At 38.8% G+C, this 15,163-nt stretch overlaps 1 pseudogene; it reads left to right on the top strand.

Annotated features, from left to right (window-relative positions):
- The first annotated feature begins 1,118 nt into the window (after positions 1–1,118).
- Positions 1,119–1,273, top strand: LOC112915635 (U4 spliceosomal RNA; annotated as a pseudogene).
- Positions 1,274–15,163: the final 13,890 nt, after the last annotated feature.

The following is a 15,163-nucleotide window of genomic DNA, read 5'->3' as shown; positions in this document are numbered from 1 at the left end:
GGCATTTGCAACATTTTTTAAAGTATTACTTGATTTGCTGTATGTTTGAAACTATTGAAAGTTTTTTTTTTCCCCAATAAGAATTAGTACATTATGTAGCCTTGATCCTAAAGTACAAATATTTTGCCCATATCATCAGCATTATTGACCTGAGTCCCATGCATGTGGAGTTAATTGAAAATCATAAAATCTAATCTTTGTAATCTAGGAGTGTAAAAATAAAAAGATGGGCTCAGTAAACTAAAATTTTTCATATATTCATTTCCTGCAAGTTTCCAAAGCTTTGCTAGAAAAATAAAAAATAAAGCATTACCTACAAAAAATGTTGAAGTCTATATTGAAAAAAAAAAAAGCTATACAGCAATAAGTTCAAGTTATTGTAATCTCCTTCCTTCCTGAAAGTGATATAAATCATAATGTCGATGAACCAGAGCTTCATTATTCTCTCAACATAAATAATAATGAGTTCTGGATGAGTAGGCAAGAGGATATTTATAAGACTATTTAAGTGCGTTGATTTAGAGTAGTCAGTGAGCTCATAAAAGCACAGAAGACAACTGAAGGTAAATAGCAGGAAAGAGATATGGTAATTTAACACTGGGTTATTCTTTTGATGCTTGAAGGATATATACAGCGTATGGGTAAAGAGTCAACACTGCCTCAGGAAAAGGAGGAAGTATTAGTCAAAGAGTACAGTTAGACAAGATGAATAAGTCCTAGAGATCTGTACAGAATAGCACCTCTAGTCAACATAAGAGCTACTCTTCTAGCAAAGTTTTCAATATACAATATTAAGTGTTGTTACCACAATGACCAAGAATAAACATGGCAGGAGGAAACTTTTAGAGGTGATGGATATGTTAATGCATAGACTGTGGTGATGGTTTCACAGGTGGGTATTTATCTTCAAACTCCTTGAGTTGTATACATTAAATATGTACAGCTTTTTTCAAAGGTATGAAAGAATGCTGAGTTGGCTAATACTTTTCAAGTCCAAGCCAGCCATCTATTAAATGGCCTGATGAATTAAACCTAGATAAGTTAACAAATTTTCTCAAATATATTTTATATATACATGAGAACAAGAGTAATTTTTTTTCTCAAATAGAGATCCTACTAGCTTTGCGCTGTGGCAGTATCATAGCCAATGAGGTTTACCTGAGGCGTGATTATTGCTAATTGAAAAGAGAGATCCTACTTTTGGTCTTTTTCATTCATTCTGTAATTTCTACTCCAGATAAAGACATGACATGTTTTTGTCATAACTGTTGTTTTGTGCGACACAATATTTGTGAATTAAGGATCATAATTTATAATTTTATAGCTGAATATTTAAGAGATGAGAAACTAACCTATACATACTACTTTCTTGTTTAAAAAAAAGAAAGCCTTCTTGAGGCTTTAAGAAATTAAGCATGGTTTCATAGTGACTGAATGAGGAAAAAGTTGAACTTGAGCATTACTACTTTTGAATGTATGAATAAGGTCAGTTATTGAGGATTTGAATGTCCTATGGTTATTCTTCCTCAAATCCTTAAGGAAAATTTTAAAAGTTCACTTGTAATCTACAATAAATGGATCCAGAAATATCCAGAGGGGCTCCAGGGCTTTTTCAGACCACCATTTATTTCCCCAGCAAACAGTGCCTCCTATTGGGATAGGATAACTCCAGTAAAGGCTCTTCTCTTTTAGAGATGACTCTGTAGACCCTTAATCATAGATTGAGTGGCTGGTTTATAATTCAGCAGTTGTTGACCTGAGGAAAAAAAAATGCCTATATTTGAATCTAGGACCCTGCATAAGCAGTACTGGTACCTTCATGCATATCAGAAGCAAAGGTGGTGTGGCACAAATTCATGATAATGAACCTTGTATTAACAGTATATAAATAGATATGGCCAGAATTCTCTTCAGTTGACTAGTTTAATTAAAGCATAGGCATGGGGCAGCTGGGTAGCTCAGTGGTTGAGCATCTACCTTTGGCTCAGGTTGTGATCCCAGGGTCCTGGGATGGAGTCTGGCATCAGGCTCCCTGCCTGCTTCTCCCTCTGCCTATTTCTCTGTGTCTCTCATGAATAAATAAATAAAATCATTAAAAAAATCATAGCCAAAATATAATGGAGGCCCCATATGGAAAACTAATCTTAATAATTTAAAATGAAACGTTTTTATTAATGTACATGTCTATAAATATGAAATTAATACTCCTCATCTTACAGAGAACTCAAATAAGGTTCTAAGAATCCCATGCCATATAGGCCTCTGCTGATACTAAGTTACTGGGACCACATACAATTCACTAACAAGTCATACAACCATGAAAGGGTAACTTTTTTTTTTTCTGTAAAATAACCCAGAAGGAATCAACAGGCTGAAAGAGTATTCATAATGTGGAAAACACATCCTTAGGTATGAGAAATCAAAACTTTTTTTTTCATTGAGTAGTGAAAAAAAATCAAAAGAAAGAAAAACACAAGCAGTAAATCAAAATCTTTTTTTAAATGATTTTTCTATTACAAAGCAAATTCCTAGTCAGAATATTAAACCTACAACAAAATTACCAAGGTATTTATCAATAAGAAGTATTACCTCAAGAGCTCTGTGTTGGTTTCCTATTAGTGCTGTAACAGATTACCATAAATTAATTCTCTGGTAGTTCTGGAAGTCAGAAGTCTGAAATGGTTTACACAAGGCTAAAATATCAATGTCATTTGGTATCTATTTTTTCTGAAGGCTCCAAGGAAGAATCCATTTGCTTATCTTTTTCAACTTCTAGAGGCTGCCCTGTATTGCTGGGTTGTAGCCCCACATCAGACAAATATGTTTCCATTAGATGAATCTGATTGTGACTCTTCTGACTTTTTCTTAGAAGAACCCTGGTGATGGCACTAAGGTTAGATAATCCAGGATAGTATCCCATCTCAAGATCCTAAATGCAATCAAATTAAAAAATAAATAAATAACTCTTTTGCCACGCAAGATAACATTCACAGATCTAAAGATAAGAGGTAGTCACCTTTGAGATACCATTACTCTGCCTACCACAATCTCATCGCACTGCTTATTATGGAAAACAAAATGGTACCCTAGAGTGTTATACAGGGAAAAAGTGCTGGATCTAAGCTCTGGCTCCGCTAGTATCTAGCGGACACCTTGTGACAACTTCTATACATCACTAATTCTACGTATGTCTCCTTTTTCTAAGCAGTATAATCAAATGAGGTAACCTAGTGAAAGCATTCTGCAAAGTATAACCTCATTTATAAAAAGAGGTAGGGCTTTATTCTGAGCTGCACCACTAGTATATCTGGGCCTCTTCTCATTTTCAAATGTAGTTTGGGACTAGAATTAATAGATAATTAGGCAATCCATCCAGCTGTGAAGTTCTGTTTTTAAAATACATGAATGAGGACCATTTTTTAAATATAATCTACATTTTAAAGCTATTTGCAGTACTTCCAGTCCAAATTTGTTGCTGCTATGATTGAACATTTGCATCTGTGAATGTACACATTCAGAAAAGAGAGCCTACTACCTTCAAAGCTGTTAGCTTCATGTGTAATCCTGTCTGATTGATAAAACATTTATTTTATGTTGAATGGGCATCTGTCTTCCTGTTGCATCCCCTTGGATGTGGTGATAACATATTTTTAACAATGTCATGGGAGGCGCCCCTGGGTGGTACAGTCAAGCATTTAACTCTTGGTTTGGGTTCAGGTCATGATCTCATGATCCTGAGATGGAGCCCACGTTGGGTTCTGCACTCAATGTTGAGATCATCTCCTCCTTCTGCCCCTCGGCCTATTCACACATGAGTGCTCTCTCTAAAATTAAAAAAAAAAAAAAATTATCCTAGGAAGTTGTACAATCATTATCGTAGGCATTTTTATATATGTTCTGAAGACAGATTTTGCTCAAAAAGATAAATTTTTAAAATTGCAGTGGACATAGAAACCCACTTAATTTGTTATTGCAACTGCATTTTGATCCATTCCATTTATATACACAAATGTTTTATGAAAGTCAACTACTTCCACTGAACTCTTCACCCTGTATTGTACCTTTTGGACCATTTTACTGAGATAAAAAAGCTTATTCTAGCAAATGAGATCACTGAGTAGGTTAGTAACAATTTTTCCTCAAATAGTTGCTTGTTTATGTAATACTTCTTGACTTGAAAATTTGTCTCTCTTTTGGTCGTTAATAAACACATTTTTTGTTCAATATTTCCTGGTTTTAACTTCAAGGATTCGATAATTGTCAAAGTTACTGTTAAAAGTATTACCTTTTATTTTAGTGTTTTCACAGATAATGTTGGTCAGTATTATTACAAAATAAAAAGTAAATCCCATACATCATTTGCCAGTTCCTTCTAATGGTCACATATTGTATAAGAAATACAGTATATTACAGCTAAAATCCACCAATTACATCAATTCTATTCAAGTTTCACAATCTTTACATGCATTCTGTGTGTATGTATATTCTGTGCAGTTTTCACATGTGTACATTTGTGTGACCAGCAGAAGAGGTTTACCTCTATTGTGCTACCCCTCGGGCTCCCCACAGGCATCATCTTGTCCTGTTCTTGCTCCCCTCTCCCTCTTCCATCTTTTTCTGACACAGTTGCCAGTGAAGAAAGGAAATATTTTCAATAAATGATGTTAGAAAAACTAGATAAACATACACCAAAAAGCAAAACAAAACAAAAACTTTATCACATACAAAATACAAATGAACTTTATTCCGAATGGATCATAGACCAAAAGATTGGAGTTAAGCTATCAAACTGCTAGAAGAAAAATGGGTTGGAAATTTACTTTTTGCCTCATAATATAAATTACAGATACTAAACATAAAATATAAAACTCTAAAAATACTAGAAAATTAAATGTTCAAAACTTTTAAAGGATAAAAACCCATTTAACAAGCTAAAATATGAAGGCATCCTATAAGAACAACTATTGGACAAAAATTTAATTAAATATTAAACTTTTTTATAAAATAGATCAAGAACAAGTTTTTTTTTTTTTCCAAAGTAATAATAAACTGGGGAAAATATTTAAGATCCATGTGAGGAAAAAAATTATTTAAAAAATGGAATGAAAAAATAACTCAAGAATTGGAAAAGTTTTAAACAAACCATAAAAAATGTATTAAAATTACTTTTAAATATAAGCAAATATTTAACTTCACATGCTATCAGGGAAATAAAAAGAAAAAAGTTTCCTCAATCACACAATAAAGGAAAAATGAAGAAAAAGATAGGTTTAAAATATTTGGTAATTCTAAGAACTGGCTAAAGTGGAAGCCTGTATCTACCCTCCCCTTTACCCATTTTGCCCGGCACCTCCTTCCCCTGACAATCATCAGTTTGTTCAATTTATGTGGATAATTCTGTTTATCTGTTCCTTAGATTTCACATGTGATTGAAATCATATGGTATGTCTTTCTCAGCCTGACTTAATTCACTTAGTGTAATAAAATCTAGGTCCCCCCATATTGTCACAAATGGCACGGTCTCGTCCTTTCTATGGCTGTGTGATTATCCACAACCTACATATCACATCTTCTTTTTCTGTTAATCAATTGATAGACACTTAAGTTGCTTCCTTTTCTAGGCTACAGTAAATACTGCTGAAATAACCAGGAGTGTGTGCATCTTTTTGAATTAGTGCTTACATATTCTTTGGGTAAATGTCCAGTAGCAGAATTACTGGATCCTATGGTGTTTCCATTTATCATTTTTTGAGAAAACCCCAAACTATTTATCATAATGGTTGTATCACTTTGCAATCCCATCAACAGTAAGTACATGAGGGCTCTGTTTTCTCCATATCCTCACCAAAACTGGTTTGTCTTTGATGTTAGCCATTCTCACAGGTGTAATGTGATGTTTCCTTTTGGTTTTGATTTGCATTTCCCTGATGATGAGTGATGTTGAGCATCTTTTCGCGTGTCTGTTGGCCATCCGGGTGTCTTCTTTGGGAAAATATCCATTCGGGTCCTCTGTCCATTTTTTAATCAGATGGGATTTGTGTGTGTGTGTGTGTGTGTGTGTGTGTGTGTGTGTTGAGTGTGGAAGTTCTGCATGTACTTTGGAAATCAACCCCTTATGATATACATCCTTTGCATATATGTTCTCCCATTTAATAGGCTGCTTCTTTGTTTCATTGATTTTTTTTTATGCTGTACAGAATGTTTTTGTTTTGACATAGTCTCAATACTTTATTTTTGCTTGTGTTTCCCTTGCTGTGGGAGACACACGTAGAAATATGTTTCTAGAGTCCATGTGTCAGAAATTACTGCCTATGTTCCCTTATATGGTTTTCATGGTTTCAGGCTTTACATTTAGGCCTTTAATCCATTTTGAGTTTATTTTTATGTCTATGGCATAAGAAAATAGTCCTGTTTCATTTGTCCAGTATTCTCAGCACCATTTGTGGAAGATACTGTCTTTTTGCCATTGTATATTCTTAACTCCTATGTCATAGATTAATTGATAAGCATGAGTTTATTATTTCAGCTTTCTTAAACTTTCTGAGATGTGTGGCCTGACATGTGCTCTATTCTAGAGGTTGTTCCATGTGCATTGAAAACCATGTGTATTCTGTAGGCTTTGGGTAGAATATTCTGTATCCGTCATTTTTTTGTATGCTTTTTTAATTGGAATTAGATTTGGCAACATTAGTATAACACCCAGTGGTCATCCTGTCCCCTGCCCATCACCCAGTCACCCCATCCCCCCACTCTCCTCCCCTTCCACTACCCTTGTTCATTTCCCAGAATTAGAGGAGTCTCTCATGGTTTATCACCCTCTCTGATATATCCCACTCATTTTCTCTCCTTTCCTCTATACTCCCTTTCACTATTTGTTTTATATTCCCTGTATGAGTGAAATCATGTGATGATTGTCCTTCTCTGATTGACTTACTTCACTCAGCATAATACCCTCTAGTTCCAACCACGTCAAAGCAAATGGTGGGTATTCGTCATTTTTTCATGGCTAACATTCCATTGTATACATACACCACTTCTTCCTTATCCATTCATCTGTTGATGGACACCGGGGCTCCTTCCACAGTTTGGCTATTGTGGACATTGCTGCTATAAACATCGGGGTGCAAGTGTCCTACCGTTTCACTGCATCTGTATCTTTGGGGTAAATCCCTAGCAGTGCAATCGCTGGGTGGTAGGGCAGATCTATTTTTAACTCTTTGAGGAACCTCCACACAGTTTTCCAGAGTGGCTGCACCAGTTCACATTCCCACCAACAGTGCAAGAGGGTTCCCCTTTCTCCACATCCTCTCTGACATTTGTTGTTTCCTGCCTTGTTAGTTTTCACCATTCTCACTGGTGTGAGGTGGGATCTCATTATGGTTTTGGTTTGTATTTCCCTGATGGCCAGTGATGCGGAGCATTTTCTCACATGCTTGCTGGCCATGTGTAGGTCTTCTCTGGTGAAATGTCTGTTCATGTCTTTTGCCCATTTCATGATTGGATTATTTGTTTCTTTGCTGTTGAGTTTAATAAGTTCTTTATAGATCTTGGATGCTATCCCTTTATCGGGTCATTTGCAAATATCTTCTCCCATTCTGTAGGTCGTCTTTTAGTTTTGTTGACTGTTTCCCTCACTGTGCAGAAGCTTTTTATCCTAATGAAGTCCCAATAGTTCATTTTTACTTGTTTCCCTTGTCTTCATAGATGTGTCTTGAAAGAAGTTGCTGTGGCCAAGTTCAAAAAGGCTGTTGCCTGTGTCCTCCTCTAGGATTTTGATGGATTCTTGTCTCGCATTTAGATCTTTCATCCAAGTTTATCTTTGTGTGTGGTGTAAGAGAATGGTCTAGCTTCATTCTTCTGCATGTGGCTGTCCAATTTTCCCAGCACCATTTATTGAAGAGACCGTCCTTTTTCCAGTGGATAATCTTTCCTGCTTTGTCAAATATTAGTTGACCAACGCATTGAGGGCCTATTACTGGGTTCTTTTTTCTGTTCCACTGATCTATGTGTCTGTTTTTTTTGTGCCAGTACCACACTGTCTTGATGTTCACAGCTTTGTAGTACAACCTGAAATCCGGCATTGTGATGCCCCCGGCTCTGGTTTTCTTTCTCAATATTCCCCTAGCTATTCAGAGTCTTTTCTGATTCCACACAAATCTTGAGATTATTTGTTCCAACTCTCTGAAAAAAGTCTGTGGTATTTTGATAGGGATTGCATTGAGTGTGTAAATTGCCCTGGGTAGCATAGACATTTTCACAATATTAATTCTGCCAATCCATGAGCATGGAATATTCTTCCATCTCTTTGTGTCTTCCTCAATTTCTTTCAGAAGCTTTCTGTAGTTTTTAGGGTATAGATCCTTTACTCCTTTGGTTAGGTTTATTCCTAGGAATCTTAGGCTTTTGGTGCAATTGTAACTGGGATTGATTCCTTAACTTCTCTTTTTTTCAGTCTCATTGTTAGTGTATAGAAATGCCACTGATTTCTGGGCATTGATTTAGTATCCTGCCACACTGCCGAATTGCTGTATGAGTTCTAGCAATTTTGGGGTGGAGTCTTTTGGGTTTTCTATGTACAGTATCATGTCATCTGAGAAGAGGGAGAGTTTTTCTTCTGTGCCAATGTGAATGCCTTTTATTTCTTTTTGTTGCCTGATTGCTCAAGCTAGGACTTCTAGTACTATGTTGAATAGCAGTGGTCAGAGTGGACAATCCTGTTGTGTTCCTGATCTTAATAGGGAAACACTGGGAGCCTTTCCCCTGAGTATTATATTTGCTATGGGCTTTTCATAGATGGCTTTGAAGATGCTGAGGAATGTTCCTCTGTCCTACATTCTGAAGAGTTTGATCAGAAATGGATGATGTATTTTGCCAAATGCTTTCTCTGCATCTATTGAGAGGATCACATGGTTCTTGTTTTTTTTCTCGTTGACGTGATCTATCACACTGTTTTACAAGTGTTGAACCAGCCTGGCATCCTAGGAATAAATCCCACTTGGTCATGGTGAATAATCTTCTTAATGTACTGTTGGATCCTATTGGCTAGTATCTTGTTGAGAATTATTGCATCTGTATTCATCAGGGATATTGGTCTATAATTCTCCTTTTTGGAGGGGTCTTTGTCTGGTTTTGGAATTAAGGTGATGCTGGCCTCATAACACCAGTTTGGAATATTTCATCTCTTTCTATCTTTTTGGAGTAGCTTTAGTAGAATAGGTATTGTTTCTTTAAATGTTTGATAGAATTCCCCTGGGAAGCCATCTGGCCCTGGACTTTTGTGACAGGAGGTTTTTGATGACTGCTTCAATTTCCTCCCTGGTTATCAGCCTGTTCAGGTTTTCTATTTCTTACTGTTCCAGTTTCTGTAATTTGTGGATTTCCAGAAATGTATCCATTTCTCCTAGATTGCCTAGTTTATTGGCATATAGCTGCTCATAATACGTTTTTAGAATCATTTGTATTTCCTTGGTATTGGTTGTGGTCTCTCCTCTTTCATTAATGATTTTATTAATTTGTCTTTCTCTTTAAGAAGGCTGGTTAATGGTATATCTATGTTATTCTTTCAAAGAACCAACTCCTGGTTTTATTGACCTGTTCTACAGTTCTTCTGGTCTCTATCTTTATTAACTCTCTTCTGCTTGGTGTAGGTTATACTTGCTGTTCTTTCTCCAATTCCTTTAGGTGGGAGGTTAGCTTGTGTATTTGAGTTTTTTCCAATTTTTTTGAGGGAGGCTTGTATTGCCATGTATTTCCCAAAGATTTTGAACGGTTGTATCTTCACTTTTATTAATTTCCATGAATCTTTTTAATTCTTCTCTAATTTCCTGGTTGACTCATTCATCTTTTAGCAGGATGCTCTTTCACCTCCATGTGTTTGAGTTTCTTGCAAATTTCTTGTGATTGAGTTCTAATTTAAAGCATTATGGTCTGAAAATATGCAGGGGACAATCCCAACTCTTTGGTATCAGTTGAGACGTGATTTCTGACCCAGTATGTGGTGTATTGTGGAGAAAGTTCCATGTGCACTTAAGAAGAATGTATATTCAGTTGTGTTCAGATGCAAAATTCTGTATGTATCTGTGAAACCCACCTGGTCCAGTGTATTATTTAAAGCTCTTGTTTCTTTGATGACATTTTACTGAGAAATCTGTCATTTGCAGAAAGTGTCGTGTTGAAGTCTCCTACACTTAAGTATTATTATCTAAGTATGTCTTTACTTTGGTTATTGATATACTTGGCAACTTCTGCATTAGGGGCATAAATATTCATGATTGTTAGGTCCTCTTGTTAGATAGATACTTTAAGTATGATACAGTATCCCTTTTCATCTCTTACTACAGTCTTTGGGAGAAACTTTAGTTTATCTGATATGAGGATTGCTACCCCTGCTTTCTTCTGAGGACCATTTGAATGGTAAATAGATCTCCACCCTTTCATTTTCAGCCTGGAGGTGTTCCTAGGTCTAAAATGTGTCTCTTGTAGACAGCAAATAGATGGGTCTTGCTTTGGTATCCAATCCAATACCCTGCGTCTTTTGATGGGATCATTTAGCCCTTTCATGCTCAGAGTTACTATAGAAAGATGCAAATTTAGTGTCCTCATAATACCTATTCAGTCCCTGTTTTTGTGGCTTATTTCTTTGGACTTTGTCTTTCTTTTACAGGGTCCCCCTTAATATTTCTTGCAGAGCTGGTTTGGTGGTCACATATTCTTTCAGTTTCTGCCTGTCTTGGAAACTATCTCTCCTTCTATTCTGAATGAGAGCCTTGCTGGATAGAGTATTCTTGGCTGCAGGTTCATCTCATTTAGGACCCCAAATATATCCTGCCAGCCCTTTCTGGCCTGCCAGGTCTCTGTGGAAAGGTCTGATGTTAGCCTATCACTTCTCCCCATAAAGGTTAGGGATTTCTTGTCTCTTGCTCCTTTAAGGATTTTCTCTTTATCTTTGTAATTTGCAAGTTTCACTACTAAATGTCGAGGTGTTTAATGCTTTTTATTGATTTTTGGGGGCGGGGGGGGGACCTCTTTATCTCCTGGATCTGAATTCCTGTTTCCCTCCCAAATTAGGGTAGTTCTCAGCTATGATTTGTTCAAATATGTTTTCTGACCCTCTGTCCCTCTTGGCGTTCTCTGGAACCCCAATTATACATAGACTTTTTCCTTCTCTGGCTATCATTTATTTCCTTCAACCTTTCCTCATGGTCTCTTAACTGTTTTTTTTTTTTTTTCCCTCAACTTCCTTGCCATCAACTTGTCTTCTATGTCACTGTTCCTTCTACTTCATTAACCCCTGTCATTAGGACCTCCAGTTTGGATTGCATCTCATTTAACTGATTTTTAATTTCGGCCTGATTAGATCTAAATTCTGCAGTCATGAAGTCTCTAGAAGCCTTGATGTTTTTTTCCAGAGCTACCAGTAGCTTTATAAATGTGCTTCTGAATTGGCTTTCTGACATCAAATTGTAATTCAAATTCTGTAACTCTGTGGCAGAGAGTTTTGTTTCTGATTCTTTTGTGGTGAGTTCTTCCTTCTAGTCATTTTGTTCAGTGCAGAGTGGCTATATGAGTGGGCTGAATCAAGACTACCAACCACAATCTAAGTAAATTTCACCCTAGATGATTTTGACGAGGTCAGAGACCAGAAAGTGAAAACAAAGACCAGAACGAAATAATACAAAAGGACCACTAAAGTGAAAAATAAATTTTAAAATAAAGTAGTAAAAAAAAAAAAATAATTGCAAAGAAGAGAAAAAAAGGGGGAAGAAAAGAGGGGAAAAACAAGAGAAGAATGGCAAGGGGGTACTGGGAGATGGTGGTGGTGAGGAAGTTATAGTGGAGGGAGAGAGTAGTCTACCTGAGGGGTCCTAGAGGGCGATCCTCTTGGTTCTGAGTGTATTCAGTTCTGTATGTTAGGCGATGCTCAGTCCCAGATTTATATAAACCAGCCATACTTGTAGAGAGCCCCACCATTGGCCATCAGAACATACAGGAGATAAAAGAGGGGGGCAGGATGGGAAGGAAGAGCAAATATAACCTCACAGAATGAACCTGCATGGTATACCCCTTGGTTGTGGGTGCTGCTGGTCATGTTTTTGAAGGAATTAACTTCCCCCATTGTACAACAAAGTGAGACAGAGAAAACAAAAACCACAAAATTATCTTGTATATCTCCCAAAATTAGGTTGAGTATGTTGAAGGGAATTTTAGAAGTGGAAAATATATCTAGGACCTGAAATTGTAGAAATATGAAAGTCAAAAAGGAAGACTCTTAAAAATGAAGAGCTGGTAAAATATTGTAGTTAAAGGGGGAAAAGAGGAAAAATACTGGAAATTTACAGTCTGATAATAAAACGAGTTATCCTGGAAAACAGGGGTGTAAAGGAGGGGTACTCTCTGGGTCTGTATACTGTAAATCCCTCTACTTTCCCTGGAGCTTCTCTGTGCTGCTGGGTCAGAAACTTGCTCTTCCCCTCGTCCCTGCCGGGTGCGTCTCAGGTGAGCTGTGGACCCGGGAGGCCCTGTCCCCTGGGACCCTGCCCTCCATGCCCCCCCCCCCTCCCCAGCTGGAACATGGAAGAGCAACCACACCGGGGCCAGGTCTCCAGCTCCAGGGTCAGCTCCCTGCCAGTAACACACTGGCCTGGGTGCTGGGGCCGGAGTGCTGTTCATGGCTGGGTGCCCGGCACGTGGAGGGTCCTCTCCGGCCTGAGTCCTCGCCCTACCCCCACCCCCACTGCCCTCCCTGGTGGGGAGGAAGATCCTGGCTGTGTCCCCACAGGTGATCGGGGATCCGGGCCCTATGCTGCTGGACCCACTCGGGGCTGCCTTCTCCCAGGGATCAGGGCTCAGGGGTCAGCCCCCTCCTCCCGCAGACCCCGTCTCCAGGGATGGGGCTCAGCCTCCTCTGCCAGGAGCTCCCCACCCCCCCCCACAAAGGATCGGGGCTCAGCCCCTCTGCCCAGAGCCTTCCCCCACCCCAGGGATCCGGGCTCAGCCTCCCCGCCCTCCTACCTCCTTAGAGGCGAACCCCTTGTCCGAGGGGCGCCAGGCTTCAGTCCCGAGGGGAGCGGGGGGCCCGGGGCGAGGCCCCTCCGGCCGAGGTCGAGCAGGTTAACCGTGGCCTCACCTAGGACAGGCCCCTCCCCGAGCCCCTAAGCTGCTTTCCTTTTTGCTGCCCGCAAACCTGGCTCTCCCCTTGGCGGTACTTTCTGGGGCTGCTGCACTCTCAGCTCGAAAACGCCCCAGCAAGGTCTGTGTCCAGGGAAAACGCGGTCCCCGAGAAAGACACTGAAAGGTCGGCTTTGTCTCTGCTTTCACAGGTATGGGGGCAAGTCCTAGAAAAGGCCACAGCCCACACCCACCCGACTGTGCAACTGAGCACTTCGCTCAAGCGCTTCCACTTGGAATCCGTGCGTGTCCCTCAAGGACACGGTTTCATTGTTGATTTTTCCTGCCTGGATGGTCTCTCCGTTGATAAAAGTGGATGTTAAAATCCCCCACTACTAAAATACTGTTTTCAATTTCTTTGCCAATTCCTTTTTCCTTGATTCAATCCCTTGATCATTATGCAATGCCCTCCCATGCCTCTTGCTGCAATCTATTTTAAAGTCTATTTTGTCTGATAGAAGTATTGCTAGTATTGCTACCCTGACTTTTTTTTTTCTTTTTTTTTTTTTTTTTTTTGCTTCCATGTATATGGTGAATGGTTTTCCACCCTTTCACTTACGTTCTGTAAGCTATGTCTATCTGAGGTGAATTTCTGGTAAGCAGCATATAGATGGTTCTGGTTTTTCATCCATTCTGCTACCCTGTGCCTTTTGAATGAAGTGTTTGGTCCATTTCCATTTAAAGAAATTACTGATAGGTACGTACTTAGTGCCACTCTGTTAACCTACCTTCTGGTTGTTGTGTGAGTAGCTCCCTTTTCCTTTATTTTTCTTTTATCCTCTTTGTGATTGATGAGTTTCTGTAGTGTTTGGCTTTCTTCCCTTTTTTGTGTATCTCTTAAGGTTTTGGATTTGTGGTTGCCATGAGGTTTACACCCTAGGTATATGATAGTCTCTATTAAGTTGAAGTTCAAATACATTTTAAGTTTTCTTTTTACTTCCCTACCTTTTATATGTATACTGTCATCATTTCTCTTTTAGTAATTTGTTTATTGTTTTTACATCTGATGATGGCATTCTTTTCCACTTAAGATGTACCTTTAACATTTGTTGTAAGGCTGGTTTAGTGGTGAAAAAGTCTTTAAACTTTTGTCTCTCCTTCAATTTTAAATGATACGCATGCTACACCTTCCTAGCCTACAAATTTTCTGCTGAAAAAGCAGTAGTCTTCAAGGGTAAACATAATATTTTATTTTACTTCTCTCTTGCTATTTTTAAAATTCTATTGACCCTTTGACACTTGAATCATGTGTGGCAGTGTGGACCTCCTCGTGTTTATCTTGTTTGGAACGCTCAGTGCTTCTTCAACCTGGAAATTTAGTTCTTCCCCTGGATTAGGGAAGTTTTCAGCTATTATTTCTTAAAGTAAGTTATATGCCTCTTTCTCTATTCCTTTAATGGGACCCCTAAAACATTAGGTGAACCACATTGATGTTAAATAAATCCCTTAGCCTATTTTATTGTTTAAAAATTCTTTTCTCAAAAAAAAAAAAGGGGGGGGGGGCAGCCCAGGTGGTTCAGCAGTTTAGCACCACCTTCAGCCCAGGGCCTGATCCTGGAGACCTGGGATCGAGTCCCATGTTGGGCTCCCTGCATGGAGCCTGCTTCTCCCTCTGCCTGTGGCTCTGCCTCTCTCTCTCTCTCTGTCGCCCTGTCTCACGGAGTTCTTTTACTCTTCTCTCCAGCTTTACAATTATTACTTTAAATTTTTTATCCGGTATAGTGCCTATCTCCATTTCATTTTGTTCTTTTTCTGAGGCTTTGTCTTATTCTTTCTTTTGGAACATTCTCTGTTTCTATGGATTTGTGGAAGAGCTACTTCTCCTAAACCTGAAGGAATGGTCTCATGGATGGTTGTTCTCTACTTAGACTGTAGATACTTGGTGAATTCACTGGCTGTTTGGAGCTGCGGCTGTCCCGGGCTGGGGTTCCTGGAGCTCCATACACACTGGGCACCCTGGCAGGACAGCTTAGGCTGAAGCAGGTGCAAGCTAGGG

This window comes from Vulpes vulpes, chromosome 14, assembly GCF_048418805.1.
Source record: "Vulpes vulpes isolate BD-2025 chromosome 14, VulVul3, whole genome shotgun sequence".
Lineage (NCBI taxonomy): Eukaryota > Metazoa > Chordata > Mammalia > Carnivora > Canidae > Vulpes > Vulpes vulpes.
The sequence above is the reverse complement of the archived record's forward strand: the minus strand, read 5'-3'. Positions and strand labels throughout refer to the sequence as shown.